The sequence below is a fragment of the Engystomops pustulosus genome, chromosome 10 (assembly GCF_040894005.1).
Source record: "Engystomops pustulosus chromosome 10, aEngPut4.maternal, whole genome shotgun sequence".
NCBI classification, from domain to species: Eukaryota; Metazoa; Chordata; class Amphibia; order Anura; family Leptodactylidae; genus Engystomops; species Engystomops pustulosus.
Genome location: NC_092420.1, coordinates 58,530,856 through 58,552,212, shown reverse-complemented (window position 1 = coordinate 58,552,212; position 21,357 = coordinate 58,530,856). Strand labels below are relative to the sequence as shown.

The window sequence follows — 21,357 nt, the reverse complement described above, 5'->3', positions numbered from 1 at the left end:
GCAGCCATAGGATAGAATCTTCAATGATGGAGATTCTACAATAAGCGATGGTCCAGGACTATGTTCTGTCTCTTCTTGAATGATCTTTAGCAAAAACAAAACTTTTACAAGTGGTTAGTAGCAAAAATGCAATCTCAATCAGCAGACTTTCATCTCTCTGATACCTGATGATTGCATTCAACTTACTTAAAAGATTGGTTACATTTTTACAGAATGGTGGACATTTCTTACCAGCCATAGGGGTCTGCATCTTGATACTTGGACCTTCTATCTAGTCAACAACTCAAACCGACTCTTGATGAAGTGGACTTGTCTGGGCTGCAGAAAATAAACGAGAAATATTTTGTTAATTCAAGTTTTTTAATAGCCACACAACAGAAAAAAGTTATAAGATCAAATGCAAAGATACATTTCTACTTACTTTGTCTGTGTCCAAATTTTCTGTAAGAATGAAGCAGCCATAGGTTAGAATCTTCAATGATGGAGATTCTATGATAAGCAATGGTCCACGACTGTGATGTCTCCTCTTATGTGATCTTTAGGTAAAACAAAACTTTGGAAAATGGTTAGTAGTAAAAATGCAATCTCTATCAGAAGACTTTCATCTCTCTGATACATGATGATTGCATTCAACTTACTTAAAAGATTGGTTACATTTTTACAGAATGGTGGACATTTCTTACCAGCCATAGGGGTCTGCATCTTGATACTTGGACCTTCTATCTTGTCAACAGCTCAAACCGACACTTGATGAAGTGGACTTGTCTGGGCTGCAGAAAATAAAAGAGAGATATTTTGTTAGTTCAAGTTTTTTAATAGCCACACAACAGAAAAAAGTAATAAGATTAAATGCAAAAATACAATTCTACTTACATTGTCTCTGTCCAAACATTCTGTAGGAATGAAGCGGCCATAGGTTAGGATCCTCTTTTGTGGAGAATCTACGATAAGAGATGGTCCAGGACTGTGTTCTGTCTCTTCCTGGGTGATCTTTAGCAAAAACAAAACTTTTACAAGTGTTTAGTAGCAAAAATGCAATCTCTATCAGAAGACTTTCATCTCTCTGATACTTGATGATTGCATTCAACTTACTTAAAAGATTGGTTACATTTTTACAGAATGGTGGACATTTCTTACCAGCCATAGGGGTCTGCATCTTAATTCTAGGACCTTCTATCTCGACAACAGCTCAAATCGTGACTTGATGAAGTGGACTTGTCTGGGCTACAAAAAGTAATAGAAAAAAGTTTTGTTAGTTTATGTTTTTTAATAGCCACACAGCCTAAAAAAGTACTATGATTAAAAGCAAAGATACATTTCTACTTACTTTGTCTCTGTCCAAACATTCTGTAGGAATGAAGCGGCCATAGGTTAGGATACTCCACTGTGGAGAATCTATGATAAGCGGTGGTCCAGGACTGTGTTCTGTCTCTTCCTTGGTGATCTTTAGCAAAAAAAAAAACTTTTACAAATGGTTAGTAGTAATGCAATCTCAATCAACAGACTTTCATCTCTCTGATACTTGATGATTGCATTCAACTTACTTAAAAGATTGGTTACAATTTTACAGAATAGTTGACATTTCTTACCAGCCATAAGGTCAGCCTTTTGATACCTGGACCTTCTAGTTCGTCAACAGATCAAATCGGTACTTGATGAAGTGGACTTGTCTGGGCTACAAAAAGTAATGGAGAGAAGTTTTGTTAGTTTATGTTTTTTAATAGCCACACAGCGGAATAAAGTACTATGATTAAAAGCAAAGATACATTTCTACTTACTTTGTCTCTGTCCAAACATTCTGTAGGAATGAAGCGGCCATAGGATATGATCCTCCGCTGTGAAGAATCTACGATAAGAGATGTCCTGGACTGTTTTCTTTAGCAAAAACAAAACTTTTACAAATGTTTAGTAGCAAAAATGCAATCTCTATCAGCAGACTTTCATCTCTCTGATACTTAATGATTGCATCCAACTTACTTAAAAGATTGGTTACATTTTTACAGAATGGTGGACATTTCTTACCAGCCATAGGGGTCTGCATCTTGATACTTGGACCTTCTATCTCGTCAACAACTCAAACCGACTCTTGATGAAGTGGACTTGTCTGGGCTGCAGAAAATAAAAGAGAAATATTTTGTTAGTTCAAGTTTTTTTAATAGCCACACAACAGAAAAAAGTTATAAGATTAAATCCAAAGATACATTTCTACTTACTTTGTCTGTGTCCAAATTTTCTGTAAGAATGAAGCGGCCATAGGCTAGGATCTTCAATGATGGAGATTCTACGATAAGCGATGGTCCGCGACTGTGATGTCTCCTCTTATGTGATCTTTAGGTAAAACAAAACTTTGGAAAATGGTTAGTAGTAAAAATGCAATCTCTATCAGCAAACTTTCATTTCTGATACTTGATGATTGCATTCAACTTACCGTATATACTCGAGTATAAGCCGAGACCCCTAATTTTACCACCAAAAACTGGGAAAAACTACTGACTCGAGTATAAGCCGAGGGTAAGAAATGCATTGGTCAAACCCCCCCAGTAGTATACAGCCTGCCAGCCCCCAGAAGAATACAGCAGCCCCTAGTTGTATACAGCAGCCCCCAGTAGTATACAGCAGCCCCCAGTAGTATACAGCAAGCCCCTAGTAGTATACAGCAAGCCCCTAGTAGTATACAGCAAGCCCCTAGTAGTATACAGCAGCCCCCCTGTAGTATACAGCAAGCCCCCCTGTAGTATACAGCAAGCCCTTAGTAGTATACAGCAGCCCCCCAGTAGTATACAGCAGCCCCCCAGTAGTATACAGCAGCCCCCAGTAGTATACAGCAGCCCCCAGTGGTATACAGCAGCCCCCAGTGGTATACAGCAGCCCCCAGTGGTATACAGCCTGCCCCTAGTAGTATACAGCCTGTCCCTAGTAGTATACAGCCTGTACCTAGTAGTATACAGCCTGCCCCTAGTAGTATACAGCCTGCCCCCACGGCCCTTAAAAAAATAAACTTAAATACTCACCCTCCGATGTCAGCGCGACTTACCGATGTCCCCGATGTCAGCGCTTCCCGTCTTCTTTCTTCTCCGCGGCTCCTCTTCACTCTTCTCGCGCCCATGCTTTCTTCTAGCAGGCGCATACTATGGCGCGGCCGCTGCTGACGTCATAGTATGCGCGGCCATGAAGAAAACATGGCCGCGTCGATTATAGAAGAAAGAAGAGGAGCCGCGGAGAAGAAAGAAGACGGGACGCGCTGACATCGGGGACATCGGTAAGTCGCGCCGACATCGGGGAGCCGCGCTGACATCGGAGGGTGAGTATTTAATTTTATTTTTTTAAGTGGGTAATATTTTTGGGGTAATACACTCGTGTATAGGCCGAGGGGACGTTTTTCAGCACATTTTTTGTGCTGCAAAACTCGGCTTATACACGAGTATATACGGTACTTAAAAGATTGGTTACATTTTTACAGAATGGTGGACATTTCTTACCAGCCATAGGGGTCTGCATCTTGATACTTGGACCTTCTCTCTCGTCAACAGCTCAAACCGACACTTGATGAAGTGGACTTGTCTGGGCTGCAGAAAATTAAAAGAGAAATATTTTGGTAATTCAAGTTTTTTAATAGCCACACAACAGAAAAAAGTAATAAGATTAAATGCAAAGATACATTTCTACTTACATTGTCTCTGTCCAAACATTCTGTAAGAATGAAGCGGCCATAGGTTAGGATCTTCAGTGATGGAGATTCTACGATAAGCGATGGTCCACGACTGTAATGTCTCTTCTTGTGTGATCTTTAGGTAAAACAAAACTTTGGAAAATGGTTAGTAGTAAAAATCCAATCTCTATTAGAAGACTTTCATCTCTCTGATACATGATGATTGCATTCAACTTACTTTAAAGATTGGGTACATTTTTACAGAATGGTGGACATTTCTTACCAGCCATAGTATTGCCCTTTTGATACTTGGACCTTCTATCTTGCCGACAGCTAAAATTGATACTTGATGAAGCGCTCCTATTTGGGCTGCAAAAAGTAATAGAGAGAAGTTTTGTTAGTTTAAGTTTTTTAATAGCCACACAGCTGAAAAAAAGTACTATGATTAAAAGCAAAGATACATTTCTACTTACTTTGTCTCTGTCCAAACATTCTGTAGGAATGAAGCGGCCATAGGTTAGGATCCTCCGCTGTGAAGAATCTACGATAAGCGATGGTCCTGGACTGTTTTCTTTCTCTTCCTGTGTGATCTTTAGCAAAAACAAAACTTTTACAAATGTTTAGTAGCAAAAATGCAATCTCTATCAGCAGACTTTCATCTCTCTGATACTTGATGATTGCATCCAACTTACTTAAAAGATTGGTTACATTTTTACAGAATGGTGGACATTTCTTACCAGCCATAGGGTTGCCCTTTTGATTATTGGACCTTCTATCTTGTCAACAGCTCAAATCGACACTTGAGGAAGTGGACTTGTCTGGGCTGCAGAAAATAAAAGAAAGATATTTTGTTAGTTCAAGTTTTTTAATAGCCACACAACAGAAAAAAGTAATAAGATTAAATTCAAAAATACAATTCTACTTACATTGTCTCTGTACAAACATTCTGTAGGAATGAAGCGGCCATAGGTTAGGATCCTCCGCTGTGGAGAATCTATGATAAGTGATGGTCCAGGACTGTGTTCTGTCTCTTCCTGGGTGATCTTTAGCTAAAACAAAACTTTTACAAGTGGTTAGTAGCAAAAATTCAATCTCTATCAGAAGACTTTCATCTCTCTGATACTTGATGATTGCATTCAACTTACTTAAAAGACTGGTTACATTTTTACAGAATGGTGGACATTTCTTACCAGCCGTAGGGGTCTGCATCTTAATTCTAGGACCTTCTATCTCGACAACAGCTCAAATCGTGACTTGATGAAGTGGACTTGTCTGGGCTACAAAAAGTAATAGAGAAAAGTTTTGTTAGTTTATGTTTTTTAATAGCCACACAGCCTAAAAAAGTACTATGATTAAAAGCAAAGATACATTTCTACTTACTTTGTCTCTGTCCAAACATTCTGTAGGAATGAAGCGGCCATAGGTTAGCATCCTCCGCTGTGGAGAATCTACGATAAGCGATGGTCCAGGACTGTGTTCTGTCTCTTCCTTGGTGATCTTTAGCAAAAAAAAAACTTTTACAAATGGTTAGTAGTAATGCAATCTCAATCAACAGACTTTCATCTCTCTGATACTTGATGATTTCATTCAAGTTACTTAAAAGATTGGTTACAATTTTACAGAATAGTTGACATTTCTTACCAGCCATAAGGTCAGCCTTGTGATACCTAGACCTTCTAGTTCGTCAACAGATCAAATCGGTACTTGATGAAGTGGACTTGTCTGGGCTACAAAAAGTAATGGAGAGAAGTTTTGTTAGTTTATGTTTTTTAATAGCCACACAACAGAAAAAAGTAATAAGATTAAATGCAAAGATACATTTCTACTTACATTGTCTTTGTCCAAACATTCTGTAGGAATGAAGCGGCCATAGGTTAGGATACTCCACTATGGAGAATCTACGATAAGCGATGGTCCAGGACTGTGTTCTGTCTCTTCCTGGGTGATCTTTAGCAAAAACAAAACTTTTACAAATGGTTAGTAGCAAAAATGCAATCTCAATCAGCAGACTTTCATCTCTCTGATACTTGATGATTGCATTCAACTTACTTAAAATATTGGTTACATTTCTACAGAATGGTGGACATTTCTTACCAGCCATAGGGGTCTGCATCTTGATACATGGACCTTCTATCTCGTCAACAACTCAAACCGACTCTTGATGAAGTGGAATTGTCTGGGCTGCAGAAAATTAAAAGAGAAATATTTTTTTTGTTAGTTCAAGTTTTTTTAATAGCCACACAACAGAAAAAAGTTATAAGATTAAATCCAAAGATACATTTCTACTTACATTGTCTGTGTCCAAATTTTCTGTAAGAATGAAGCGGCCATAGGCTAGGATCTTCAATTATGGAGATTCTACGATAAGCGATTATCCACGACTGTGATGTCTCCTCTTATGTGATCTTTAGGTAAAACAAAACTTTGGAAAATGGTTAGTAGTAAAAATGCAATCTCTATCAGCAAACTTTCATTTCTGATACTTGATGATTGCATTCAACTTACTTAAAAGATTAGTTACATTTTTACAGAATGGTGGACATTTCTTACCAGCCATAGGGGTCTGCATCTTGATATTTGGACCTTCTCTCTCGTCAACAGCTCAAACCGACACTTGATGAAGTGGACTTGTCTGGGCTGCAGAAAATAAAAGAGAAATATTTTGTTAATTCAAGTTTTTTAATAGCCACGCAACAGAAAAAAGAAATAATATTAAATGCAAATATACATTTCTACTTACTTTGTCTGTGTCCAAACTTTCTGTAAGAATGAAGCAGCCATAGGTTAGAATATTCAATGATGGAGATTCTACGATAAGCGATGGTCCACGACTGTGATGTCTCTTCTTGTGTGATCTTTAGGTAAAACAAAACTTTGGAAAATGGTTAGTAGTAAAAATGCAATCTCTATCAGAAGACTTTCATCTCTCTGATACTTGATGATTGCATTCAACTTACTTAAAAGTTTGGTTACATTTTTACAGAATGGTGGACATTTCTTACCAGCCATACGGGTCTGCATCTTGATACTTGGACCTTCTATCTTGTCAACAGCTCAAATCAACACTTGATGAAGTGGACTTGTCTGGGCTGCAGAAAATAAAAGAAAGATATTTTGTTAGTTCAAGTTTTTTAATAGCCACACAACAGAAAAAAGTAATAAGATTAAATTCAAAAATACAATTCTACTTACATTGTCTCTGTACAAACATTCTGTAGGAATGAAGCGGCCATAGGTTAGCATCCTCCACTGTGGAGAATCTACGATAAGCGATGGTCCAGGACTGTGTTCTGTCTCTTCCTTGGTGATCTTTAGCAAAAAAAAAACTTTTACAAATGGTTAGTAGTAATGCAATCTCAATCAACAGACTTTCATCTCTCTGATACTTGATGATTGCATTCAAGTTACTTAAAAGATTGGTTACAATTTTACAGAATAGTTGACATTTCTTACCAGCCATAAGGTCAGCCTTGTGATACCTAGACCTTCTAGTTCGTCAACAGATCAAATCGGTACTTGATGAAGTGGACTTGTCTGGGCTACAAAAAGTAATGGAGAGAAGTTTTGTTAGTTTATGTTTTTTAATAGCCACACAGCGGAATAAAGTACTATGATTAAAAGCAATGATACATTTCTACTTACTTTGTCTCTGTCCAAATATTCTGTAGGAATGAAGTGCCAAAGGTTAGGATCCTTCGCTGTGGAGAATCTACGATAAGCGATGGTCCAGGACTATGTTCTGTCTCTTCTTGAATGATCCTTAGCAAAAACAAAACTTTTACAAATGGTTAGTAGTAAAAATGCAATCTCTATCAGCAAACTTTCACTTCTGATACTTGATGATTGCATTCAACTTACTTAAAAGATTGGTTACAATTTTACAGAACAGTTGATTTTTCTTACCAGCCATAGGGGTCTGCATCTTGATACCTGGACCTTCTATCTCGTCAACAGTTCAAATCGGTACTTGATGAAGTTGACTTGTCTGGGCTGCAGAAAATAAAATAGAGAGGTTTTGTTAGTTTAAGTTTTTTAATAGCTACACAACAGATAAAAGAAATAAGATTAAATGCAAAGATACATTTCTACTTACTTTGTCTGTGTCCAAACTTTCTGTAAGAATGAAGCAGCCATAGGATAGGATCTTCAATGATGGAGATTCTACAATAAGCGATGGTCCGCGACTGTGATGTCTCTTTTTGTGTGATCTTTAGGTAAAAAAAAACTTTGGAAAATGGTTAGTAGTAAAAATGCAATCTCTATCAGAAGCCTTTCATCTCTCTGAAACTTGATGATTGCATTCAACTTACTTAAAAGATTGGTTACATTTCTACAGAATGGTGGACATTTCTTACCAGCCAAAAGGTCAGCTTCTTGATACTTGGACCTTCTATCTTGTCAACAGCTAAAATTGATACTTGATGAAGCGCTCCTGTTTGGGCTGCAAAAAGTAATAGAGAGAAGTTTTGTTAGTTTAAGTTGTTTAATAGCCACACAGCTGAAAAAAGTACTATGATGAAATGCAAATATACATTTCTACTTACTTTGTCTGTGTCCAAACTTTCTGTAAGAATGAAGCAGCCATAGGATAGGATCTTCAATGATGGAGATTCTACAATAAGCGATGGTCCAGGACTGTGTTCTGTCTCTTACTGTGTGATCTTTACCAAAATAAAAACTTTTACAAATGGTTAGTAGCAAAAATGCAATCTCAATCAGCAGACTTTCATCTCTCTGATACTTGATGATTGCATTCAACTTACTTAAAAGATTGGTTACATTTTTACAGAATGGTGGACATTTCTTACCAGCCATAGGGGTCTGCATCTTGATACTTGGACCTTCTATCTTGTCAACAGCTCAAATCGACACTTGATGAAGTGGACTTGTCTGGGATGCAGAAAATAAAAGAGAAATATTTTGTTAATTCAAGATTTTTAATAGCCACACAAGAGCAAAAAGTAATAAGATTAAATACAAAGATACATTTCTACTTACTTTGTCTTTGTCCAAACATTCTGTAGGCAAAAAGAGGCTATAGGTTAGGATTCTTCGCTGTGGAGAATCTATGATAAGCGATGGTCCAGGACTATGTTCTGTCTCTTCCTGGGTGATCTTTAGCAAAACAAAAACTTTTACAAATGGTTAGTAGCAAAAATGCAATCTCAATCAGTAGACTTTCATCTCTCCGATACTTGATGATTGCATTCAGCGTACTTAAAATATTGGTTACATTTCTACAGAATGGTGGACATTTCTTACCAGCCATAGGGGTCTGCATCTTGATACTTGGACCTTCTATCTCGTCAACAACTCAAACCGACTCTTGATGAAGTGGACTTGTCTGGGCTGCAGAAAATAAAAGAGAAATATTTTGTTAGTTCAAGTTTTTTTAATAGCCACACAACAGAAAAAAGTTATAAGATTAAATCCAAAGATACATTTCTACTTACTTTGTCTGTGTCCAAATTTTCTGTAAGAATGAAGCGGCCATAGGCTAGGATCTTCAATGATGGAGATTCTACGATAAGCGATGGTCCACGACTGTGATGTCTCTTCTTATGTGATCTTTAGGTAAAACAAAACTTTGGAAAATGGTTAGTAGTAAAAATGCAATCTCTATCAGCAAACTTTCATTTCTGATACTTGATGATTGCATTCAACTTACTTAAAAGATTGGTTACATTTTTACAGAATGGTGGACATTTCTTACCAGCCATAGGGGTCTGCATCTTGATACTTGGACCTTCTCTCTCGTCAACAGCTCAAACCGACACTTGATGAAGTGGACTTGTCTGGGCTGCAGAAAATTAAAAGAGAAATATTTTGGTAATTCAAGTTTTTTAATAGCCACACAACAGAAAAAGTAATAAGATTAAATGCAAAGATACATTTCTACTTACATTGTCTGTGTCCAAATTTTCTGTAAGAATGAAGCAGCCATAGGTTAGAATATTCAATGATGGAGATTCTACGATAAGCGATGGTCCACGACATTGATGTCTCTTCTTGTGTGATCTTTAGGTAAAACAAAACTTTGGAAAATGGTTAGTAGTAAAAATGCAATCTCTATTAGAAGACTTTCATCTCTCTGATACATGATGATTGCATTCAACTTACTTTAAAGATTGGGTACATTTTTACAGAATGGTGGACATTTCTTACCAGCCAAAAGGTCAGCCTCTTGATACTTGGACCTTCCATCTTGTCAACAGCTAAAATCGATACTTGATGAAGCGCTCCTGTTTGGGCTGCAAAAGGGTAATAGAGAGAAGTTTTGTTAGTTTAAGTTGTTTATAGCCACACAGCTGAAAAAAGTACTATGATGAAAAGCAAAGATACATTTCTACTTACTTTGTCTCTGTCCAAACATTCTGTAGGAATGAAGTGGCCATAGGAATGGATCCTTCGCTGTGGAGAATCTACGATAAGCGATGGTCCAGGACTGTGTTCTGTCTCTTCTTGAATAATCTTTAGCAAAAACAAAACTTTTACAAATGTTTAGTAGCAAAAATGCAATCTCAATGCATTCAACTTACTTAAAAGATTGGTTACAATTTTACAGAATGTTGGACATTTCTTACCAGCCATAGGGGTCGGCATCTTAATTCTAGGACCTTCTATCTCGACAACAGCTCAAATCGTGACTTGATGATGTGGACTTGTCTGGGCTACAAAAAGTAATAGAGAGAAGTTTTGTTAGTTAAAGTTGATTAATAGCCACACAGCTGAAAAAAGTACTATGATGAAAAGCAAAGATACATTTCTACTTACTTTGTCTCTGTCCAAACATGCTGTAGGAAAGAAGCGGCCATAGAAAAGGATCCTTCGCAGTGGAGAATCTATGATAAGCGATGGTCCAGGACTGTGTTCTGTCTCTTCCTGTGTGATCTTTAGCAAAAACAAAACTTTTACAAATGGTTAGTAGCAAAAATGCAATCTCAATCAGCAGACTTTCATCTCTCTGATACTTGATGATTGCATTCAACTTACTTAAAAGATTGGTTACAATTTTACAGAATAGTTGATTTTTCTTACCAGCCATAGGGGTCTGCATCTTGATACCTGGACCTTCTATCTCGTCAACAGATCAAATTGGTAATTGATGAAGTGGACTTGTCTGGGCTGCAGAAAATAAAATAGAGAGGTTTTGTTAGTTTAAGTTTTTTAATAGCCACACAACAGATAATAGAAATAAGATTAAATGCAAAGATACATTTCTACTTACTTTGTCTGTGTCCAAACTTTCTGTAAGAATGAAGCAGCCATAGGTTAGAATATTCAATGATGGAGATTCTACGATAAGAGATGGTCCACGACTGTGATGTCTCTTCTTGTGTGATCTTTAGCAAAAACAAAACTTTTACAAATGTTTAGTAGCAAAAATGCAATCTCTATCAGCAGACTTTCATCTCTCTGATACTTGATGATTGCATTCAACTTACTTAAAAGATTGGTTACATTTTTACAGAATGGTGGACATTTCTTACCAGACATAAGGTCAGCCTCTTGATACTTGAACCTTCTATCTTGTCAACTGCTAAAATCGATACTTGATGAAGCGCTCCTGTTTGGGCTACAAAAAGTAATAGAGAGAAGTTTTGTTAGTTTAAGTTGTTTAATAGCCACACAGCTGAAAAAAGTACTATGATGAAAAGCAAAGATACATTTCTACTTACTTTGTCTCTGTTCAAACATTCTGTAGGAATGAAGGAGCCATAGGAAAGGATCCTTCGCTGTGGAGAATCTATGATAAGCGATGGTCCAGGACTGTGTTCTGTCTCTTCCTGTGTGATCTTTACCAAAATAAAAAGTTTTACAAATTGTTAGTAGCAAAAATGCAATCTCTATCAGCAATCTTTCATCTCTCTGATACTTGATGATTGCATTCAACTTACTTAAAAGATTGGTTACATTTTTACAGAATGGTGGACATTTCTTACCAGCCATAGGATTTGCGTCTTGATACTTGGACCTTCTATCTTGTCAACAGCTCAAATCGACACTTGATGAAGTGGACTTGTCTGGGCTGCAGAAAATAAAAGAGAAATATTTTGTTAATTCAAGTGTTTTTAATAGCCACACAAGAGAAAAAAGTAATAAGATTAAATGCAAAGATACATTTCTACTTACTTTTTCTCTGTCCAAACATTCTGTAGGAATAAAGCGGCCATAGGTTAGGATCCTTCGCTGTGGAGAATCTACGATAAGCGATGGTCCAGGACTGTGATGTCTCTTCTTGAATGATCTTTAGCCAAAACAAAACTTTTACAAATGGTTAGTAGTAAAAATGCAATCTCTATCAGCAGACTTTCATTTCTGATACTTGATGATTGCATTCAACTTACTTAAAAGATTGGTTACATTTTTACAGAATGGTGGACATTTCTTACCAGCCATAGGGGTCTGCATCTTGATACTTGGACCTTCTTTCTCGTCAACAGCTCAAATCGACACTTGATGAAGTGCACTTGTCTGGGCTGCAGAAAATAAAAGAGAAATATTTTGTTAGTTCAAGTTTTTTTAATAGCCACACAACAGAAAAAAGTTATAAGATTAAATGCAAAGATACATTTCTACTTACTTTGTCTGTGTCCAAATTTTCTGTAAGAATGAAGCAGCCATAGGTTAGGATCTTCAATGATGGTGATTCTACGATAAGCGATGGTCCACGACTGTGATGTCTCTTCTTATGTGATCTTTAGGTAAAACAAAACTTTGGAAAATGGTTAGTAGTAAAAATGCAATCTCTATCAGAAGACTTTCATCTATCTGATACATGATGATTGCATTCAACTTACTTAAAAATTGGTTACATTTTTACAGAATGGTGGATATTTCTTACCAGCCATAAGGTCAGCCTCTTGATACTTGGACCTTCTATCTTGTCAAGAGCTAAAATGGATACTTGATGAAGCACTCCTGTTTGGGCTGCAAAAAGTAATAGTGAGAAGTTTTTTTAGTTTATGTTGTTTAAAAGCCACACAGCTGAAAAAAGTACTATGATGAAAAGCAAAGATACATTTTTACTTACTTTGTCTCTGTCCAAACATTCTGTAGGAATGAAGCGGCCATAGGTTAGGATCCTCCGCTGTGGAGAATCTACGATAAGCGATGGTCCAGGACTGTGTTCTGTCTCTTCTTGAATAATCTTTAGCAAAAACAAAACTTTTACAAATGTTTAGTAGCAAAAATGCAATCTCAATCAGCAGACTTTCATCTCTCTGATACTTGATGACTGCATTCAACTTACTTAAAAGATTGGTTACATTTTTACAGAATGGTGGACATTTCTTACCAGCCATAGGGGTTTGCGTCTGGATACTTGGACCTTCTATCTTGTCAACAGCTCAAATCGACACTTGATGAAGTGGACTTGTCTGGGCTGCAGAAAATAAAAGAGAAATATTTTGTTAATTCAAGTTTTTTATATAGCCACACAACAGAAAAAAGAAATAATATTAAATGCAAAGATGCATTTCTACTTACTTTGTCTCTGTCCAAATATTCTGTAGGAATGAAGTGGCCATAGGTTAGGATCTTCTGCTGTGGAGAATCTACGATAAGCGATGGTCCAGGACTGTGTTCTGTCTCTTCTTGAATAATCTTTAGCAAAAACAAAACTTTTACAAATGGTTAGTAGTAAAAATGCAATCTCAATCAGAAGACTTTCATCTCTCTGATACTTGATGATTGCATTCAACTTACTTAAAAGATTGGTTATATTTTTACAGAATGGTGGACATTTCTTACCAGCCATAGGGGTCTGCATCTTGATACTTGGACCTTCTATCTCGTCAACAGCTCAAATCGACATTTGATGAAGTGGACTTGTCTGGGCTGCAGAAAATAAAAGAGAAATATTTCGTTAATTCAAGTTTTTTAATAGCCACACAACAGATAAAATAAATAATATTAAATGCAAAGATACATTTCTACTTACTTTGTCTGTGTCCAAACTTTCTGTAAGAATGAAGCAGCCATAGGTTAGGATATTCAATGTTGGAGATTCTACGATAAGCGATGGTCCACAACTGTGATGTCTCCTCTTATGTGATCTTCAGGTAAAACAAAACTTTGGAAAATGGTTAGTAGTAAAAATGCAATCTCTATCAGCAGACTTTCATTTCTGATACTTGATGATTGCATTCAACTTACTTAAAAGATTGGTTACATTTTTACAGAATGGTGGACATTTCTTACCAGCCATACGGGTCTGCATCTTGATACTTGGACTTTCTCTCTCGTCAACAGCTCAAATCGACACTTGATGAAGTGGACTTGTCTGGGCTGCAGAAAATAAAATAGAGAGGTTTTGTTAATTCAAGTTTTTTAATAGCCACACAAGAGAAAAAAGTAATAAGATTAAATGCAAAGATACATTTCTACTTACTTTGTCTGTGTCCAAACATTCTGTAGGAATGAGCAGCCATAGGTTAGGATCCTCCGCTGTGGAAAATAAGCGATATGGTCCAGGACTGTGTTCTGTCTCTTCTGTCTGATCTTGATCCTTATACCTCGTATTCAGACGACTTTATTGTATGTGCTGTATGTGATGTAAGTGCTGGATTAGTGTTTATGGTGTTCATGTACGTGCTGTATGAGTGTATTTAGTGTGTGCTGTATGAATTATGCTGTATGTATATGGTGTTTACATATGTTTTTTATGAATGTACATGGTGTTTGTGTATGTTCTGTATGTGTGTTTTTTGTGTTAATGTATGTGCTGTATGAGTGTAAATGGTGTTTGTGTATTTGCTTTATGAATGTATACAGTGTTTATGTATGTGCTGTATGAGTGTATATGGTGTGTATGTGCTGTATGAGTGCATGTGATGTTTGTGTTTATGTTGTATGAGTGTATAATTTTGTGTATATGTTGTATGAGTGTATATGGTGTTTGTGTATGTGTTGTATGAGTGTATATGGTGTTTGTGTATGTGCTTATGAGTGTATGTGGTGTTTATGTATGTGCAGTATGAGTGTTTTTGGTGTTTATGTATGTGCTGTATTAGTGTATATGGTGTTTGTGTATGTGAGGTGTGTGAATGGTGTTTGTGTATGTGCTGTATGAGTGTATATGGTGTTTGTGTGTGTGCTGTATGAGTGTATATGGTGTTTGTGTTTGTGCTGTATGAGCATATATGGTGTGTTTGTATGTTCTGCATGAGTGTATATGGTGTGTGTTTTTGCTGTATGAGTGCATATGGTGTTTGTGTGTGTGCTGTACGAGACTACATGGTGTTTGTGCATGTGCTGTATGATTCTATATGGTGTTTGTGTTTGTGCTGTATGAGTGTTTATGGTGTGTATGTGTTGTATGAGTGCACATGATGTTTATGTATATGTTGTATATGGTGTGTATGTATGTGCAGTATGAGTGTTTTTGGTGTTTATGTATGTGCTGTATGAGTGTATATGATGTTTGTGTATGTGAGGTATGTGTGTGAATGGTGTTTGTGTATGTGCTGTATGAGTGTATATGGTGTTTGTGCGTGTGCTCTATGAGTGTATATGGTGTTTGTGCGTGTGCTCTATGAGTGTATATGGTGTTTGTGTATGTTCTTTATGAGTGTATATGGTGTGTGTATGTGCTGTATGATTGTATATGGCATGTGTATGTGTTGTATGAGTGAATATGGTGTTTGTGTATGTGCTATATGAATGTATGTGCTGAGTGTAAATGCTGTATGAGTCTATGTGGTGTTTGTGTATGTGCTGTATAAGTCTATATGGTGTGTGTGTGTCTGCTGTATGAGGGTATATTGTGTGTGTATGTGCTGTATGAGTGTATATGCTGTGGGTGTATGTGCTGTATAAGTGTATATAGTGTGTGTGTGTGTGTGTGCTGAATGAGTGTATATGCTGTGGGTGTATGTGCTGTGTAAGTGTATATAGCGTGTGTGTATGTGCTGCATAATTATATACGTGTGTGTGTTTGTATGGGCATACATGGTATTTCTGTATGTTCTGCTTGAATGTATATGGTGTTTTTGTATGTGCTGTATGAGTGTATATGGTGTGTGTGCCGTATGAGTGTATATGCTGTATGAGTGTATATACTGTGGGTGTATGTGCTGTATGAGTGTATATGTTGTGTGTATATGTGCTGTATGGGTGAACATGGTGTTTCTGTACTTTCTGTATGAGTGTATATGGTGTGTGTGTGTGTTGTATAAGTGTATATAGTGTTTGTTTATGTACTGTATGAGTGTATATGGTGTTTGCGTGTGTATGTGTTGTATAAGTGTATGTGCTGTGTGTATATGTGCTATAAGAGTGTATATGGTGTGTGTCTGCTGTATAAGTGTATATGCTGTGTGTATGTGCAGTATGAGTGTATATCCTGTGGGTGTATGTACTGTATGAGTGTATATGCTGTGGATGTATGTGCTGTATGAGTGTTTATAGTGTGTGGATGTGCTGTATGATTGTATATGGTGTGTGTGTGTGTTTGTGTTGTATGGGCGTACATGGTGTTCCTGTATGTTCTGTGTGAGTGTATATGGTGTTTTTGTATGTGCTGTATGAGTGTATATGGTGTGTGTGCTGTATAAGTGTATATGCAGTGTGTGTTTGTGCTGTATGAATGTATATGCTGTGGGTTTATGTGCTGTATGAGTGTATATGTTGTGTGTATGTGCTGTATGGGTGTACATGGTGTTTCTGTATGTTCTGTATGAGTGTATATGGTGTGTGGGTGCTGTATAAGTGTATATGCTGTGAGTGTGCTGCATGAGTGTTTATGCTGTGTGTATATGTGCTGTATGAGTGTACATGGTGTGTGTGTGTATGTGTTGTATGAGTGTATATGTTAGGGTGTGTATGTGTTGTATGGGTGTACATGGTGTTTTTGTATGTGCTGTATGAGTGTATAGGTATGTGTGCTGGATTAGTGTATATGCTGTGTGTATGTGCTGTATAAGTGTATATGCTGTGGGTGTATGTGCTGTATGAGTGCATATGTTGTGTGTATATGTGTTGTTTGGGTGTACATAGTGTTTCTGTAGATTCTGTATGTGTATGAGTGTATATGCTGTGTGTATATGTGCTGTAAGAGTATATATGGTGTTTATGTATGTGCTGTATGAGTGTATGTCCTGTGGGTGTATGTGCTGTATGAGTGTATATGTTGTGTGTGTATGTGCTGAATGGGTGTTCATGGTGTTTCTGTATGTTCTGTATCAGTGTATATGTTGTTTGTTTATGTGCTGTATGAGTGTATATGGTGTGTGTGTGTGTGTTGTATGAGTGTATTTGCTGTGGCTGTATGTGCTGTATGCGTGTATATAGTGTGTGTATGTGCTGTATGATTGTACATGGTGTGTGTTTGTATGGGCGTACATGGTGTTTCTGTATGTTTTGCGTGAGTGTATATGGTGTTTGTGCTGTATGAGTGTATATGCTGTGGGCGTATGTGCTGTATGAGTGTATATGTTGTGTGCATATGTGCTGTATGGGTGCACATGGTGTTTCTGTGTTTTCTGTATGCGTGTATATGGTGTGTGTGTGCTGTATGAGTGTATATGGTGTTTGTTTAAGTACTGAATGAATATATATGGTGTGTTGGTGTTCTATGAGTGTATATGTTGTGTGTGTATGTGCTGTATGAGTGTATATAGTGTGTGTGTACTGTATAAGTGTATATGCTGTGTGCATGTGCTGTATGAGTGTATATCCTGTGGGTGTATGTGCTGTATGAGTGTAAATGTTGTGTGTGCATGTGCTGTATGCGTGTTCATGGTGTTTCTGTTCTGTATGAGTGTATATGTTGTTTGTTCTATAAGTTTATATGGTGTGTGTGTTGTATGAGTGTATATGGTGTGTGTGTGCTGTATGAGCGTATATGCTTTGTGTATATGTGCTGTAGGAGTGCACATGGTGTGTGTGTATTTGTTGTATGAGTGTATATGGTTTGTGTGTATGTGTTGTATGGGCATTTTTGATGTTTCTATATGTTCTGCATGAGTGTATATGGTGTTTTTGTATGTGCTGTAGGAGTGTATATGTTGTGTGTGCTGTATAAGTGTATATGCAGTGTATATGCGGTGTGTGTTTGTGCTGTATGAATGAATATGCTGTGGGTTTATGTGCTGTATGAGTGTATATGTTGTGTGTATGTGCTGTATGGGTGTACATGGTGTTTCTGTATGTTCTGTATGAGTGTATATGGTGTGTGGGTGCTGTATAAGTGTATATGCTGTGTGTGTGCCGTATGAGTGTATATGCTGTGTGCGGTATGAGTGTACATGGTGTGTGTTTGTATGTGTTGTATGGGTCTACATGGTGTTTTTGTATGTGCTGTAAGAGTGTATTTGGTATGTGTGCTGTATAAGTGTATATGTTGTGAGTGTATGTGCTGTATGAGTGTATATGGTGTGTGTGTGTGCTGTACGAGTGTTTATGGTGTTTGTTTATCTACTGTATGAGTGTATATGGTGTGTGTGTGTGTGTTGTATGAGTGTATATGCTGTGTGTATATGTGCTGTATGAGTGTATATGCTGTGTGTATATGTGCTGTATGAGTGTATATGTTTTGTGTATGTGCTGTATGAGTGTATGTCCTGTGGGTGTATGTGCTGTATGAGTGTATATGTTGTGTGTATATGTGCTGTATGGGTGTACATGGTGTTTCTGTACGTTCTGTATGAGTGTATATGGTGTGTGTGTGCTGTACGAGTGTTTATGGTGTTTGTTTATCTACTGTATGAGTGTATATGGTGTGTGTGTTTTGTAAGAGTGTATATGCTGTGTGTATATGTGCTGTATGAGTGTATATGTTGTGTGTATGTGCTGTATGAGTGTATGTCCTGTGGATGTATGTGCTGTATGAGTGTATATGTTGTGTGTGTATGTGCTGAATGGGTGTTCATGGTGTTTCTGTATGTTCTGTATCAGTGTATATGTTGTTTGTTTATGTGCTGTATGAGTGTATATGGTGTGTGTGTTATATGAGTGTATTTGCTGTGGTTGTATGTGCTGTATGAGTATATATAGTGTGTATGTGCTGTATGATTGTACATGGTGTGTGTGTTTGTGTTGTATGGGCGTACATTGTGTTTCTGTATGTTTTGCGTGAGTGTATATGGTGTTTGTGCTGTGTGAGTGTATATGCTGTGGGCGTATGTGCTGTATGAGTGTATATGTTGTGTGCATCTGTGCTGTATGGGTGTACATGGTGTTTCTGTGTTTTCTGTATGCGTGTATATGGTGTGTGTGTGCCTGTATGAGTGTATATGGTGTTTGTTTATGTACTGAATAAATGTATATGGTGTGTTTGTGTTGTATGAGTGTATATGTTGTGTGTGTATGTGCTGTATGAGTGTATATGGTGTGTGTGTATGTGCTGTATAAGTGTATATGCTGTGTGCATGTGCTGTATGAGTGTATATCCTGTGGGTGTATGTGCTGTATGAGTGTATATGTTGTGTGTGCATGTGCTGTATGCGTGTTCATGGTGTTTCTGTATGTTCTGTATGAGTGTATATGCTTTGTGTATATGTGCTGTAGGAGTGCATATGGTGTGTGTATTTGTTGTATGAGTGTATATGGTTTATGTGTTGTATGGGCGTATTTGGTGTTTCTATGTTCTGCATTAATCTATATGTTTTTTTCGTATGTACTGTATGAGTGTATATGGTGTGTGTGTGCTGTATGAGTGTATATGGTGTTTGTTTATGTACCGTATCAGTGTATATGGTGTGTGTATATGTGCTGTATGGGTGTTCATGGTGTTTCTGTATGTTCTGTATCAGTGTATATGGTGTTTGTTTATGTACTGTATCAGTGTATATGGTGTCTGTGTGTTGTATGAGTGTATATGTTGTGTGTGTATGTGTATGCTGTATGAGTGTATATGCTGTGTTTATATGTGCTGTATGAGTGTTTATGGTGTGTGTGTGTATGTGTTGTACAGTGTATATGGTGTGTGTGTGTGTGTATGTGTTGCATGGGTGTACATGGTGTTTCTGTACGTTCTGTATGAGTGTATATGGTGTGTGTGTGTGTGTGCTGTACGAGTGTTTATGGTGTTTGTTTATCTACTGTATGAGTGTATATGGTGTGTGTGTTTTGTAAGAGTGTATATGCTGTGTGTATATGTGCTGTATGAGTGTATATGTTGTGTGTATGTGCTGTATGAGTGTATGTCCTGTGGATGTATGTGCTGTATGAGTGTATATGTTGTGTGTGTATGTGCTGAATGGGTGTTCATGGTGTTTCTGTATGTTCTGTATCAGTGTATATGTTGTTTGTTTATGTGCTGTATGAGTGTATATGGTGTGTGTGTTATATGAGTGTATTTGCTGTGGTTGTATGTGCTGTATGAGTATATATAGTGTGTATGTGCTGTATGATTGTACATGGTGTGTGTGTTTGTGTTGTATGGGCGTACATTGTGTTTCTGTATGTTTTGCGTGAGTGTATATGGTGTTTGTGCTGTGTGAGTGTATATGCTGTGGGCGTATGTGCTGTATGAGTGTATATGTTGTGTGCATCTGTGCTGTATGGGTGTACATGGTGTTTCTGTGTTTTCTGTATGCGTGTATATGGTGTGTGTGTGCCTGTATGAGTGTATATGGTGTTTGTTTATGTACTGAATAAATGTATATGGTGTGTTTGTGTTGTATGAGTGTATATGTTGTGTGTGTATGTGCTGTATGAGTGTATATGGTGTGTGTGTATGTGCTGTATAAGTGTATATGCTGTGTGCATGTGCTGTATGAGTGTATATCCTGTGGGTGTATGTGCTGTATGAGTGTATATGTTGTGTGTGCATGTGCTGTATGCGTGTTCATGGTGTTTCTGTATGTTCTGTATGAGTGTATATGCTTTGTGTATATGTGCTGTAGGAGTGCATATGGTGTGTGTATTTGTTGTATGAGTGTATATGGTTTATGTGTTGTATGGGCGTATTTGGTGTTTCTATGTTCTGCATTAATCTATATGTTTTTTTCGTATGTACTGTATGAGTGTATATGGTGTGTGTGTGCTGTATGAGTGTATATGGTGTTTGTTTATGTACCGTATCAGTGTATATGGTGTGTGTATATGTGCTGTATGGGTGTTCATGGTGTTTCTGTATGTTCTGTATCAGTGTATATGGTGTTTGTTTATGTACTGTATCAGTGTATATGGTGTCTGTGTGTTGTATGAGTGTATATGTTGTGTGTGTATGTGTATGCTGTATGAGTGTATATGCTGTGTTTATATGTGCTGTATGAGTGTTTATGGTGTGTGTGTGTATGTGTTGTACAGTGTATATGGTGTGTGTGTGTGTGTATGTGTTGCATGGGTGTACATGGTGTTTCTGTACGTTCTGTATGAGTGTATATGGTGTGTGTGTGTGTGTGCTGTACGAGTGTTTATGGTGTTTGTTTATCTACTGTATGAGTGTATATGGTGTGTGTGTTTTGTAAGAGTGTATATGCTGTGTGTATATGTGCTGTATGAGTGTATATGTTGTGTGTATGTGCTGTATGAGTGTATGTCCTGTGGATGTATGTGCTGTATGAGTGTATATGTTGTGTGTGTATGTGCTGAATGGGTGTTCATGGTGTTTCTGTATGTTCTGTATCAGTGTATATGTTGTTTGTTTATGTGCTGTATGAGTGTATATGGTGTGTGTGTTATATGAGTGTATTTGCTGTGGTTGTATGTGCTGTATGAGTATATATAGTGTGTATGTGCTGTATGATTGTACATGGTGT

General features: G+C 37.3%; 2 long non-coding RNA genes across 3 annotated transcripts; both read right to left on the bottom strand.

The window, feature by feature from the left end:
* Positions 1-879: 879 nt before the first annotated feature.
* On the bottom strand, positions 880-1,873 carry LOC140105078 (uncharacterized). 2 transcript variants are annotated; one of them, XR_011850487.1, is made up of 4 exons: positions 1,779-1,873; positions 1,590-1,675; positions 1,328-1,444; positions 880-1,224 (listed from the first exon to the last, which is right to left on the bottom strand). It is a non-coding gene; the product is annotated as an uncharacterized lncRNA (long non-coding RNA). The 2 variants fall into 2 exon arrangements; XR_011850486.1 differs by having other exon boundaries at positions 1,328-1,675.
* A 5,682-nt stretch (positions 1,874-7,555) lies between these two features.
* Positions 7,556-9,894, bottom strand: LOC140104353 (uncharacterized). The gene is made up of 4 exons (XR_011850299.1): positions 9,553-9,894; positions 9,103-9,449; positions 7,743-8,090; positions 7,556-7,639 (listed from the first exon to the last, which is right to left on the bottom strand). It is a non-coding gene; the product is annotated as an uncharacterized lncRNA (long non-coding RNA).
* Positions 9,895-21,357: the final 11,463 nt, after the last annotated feature.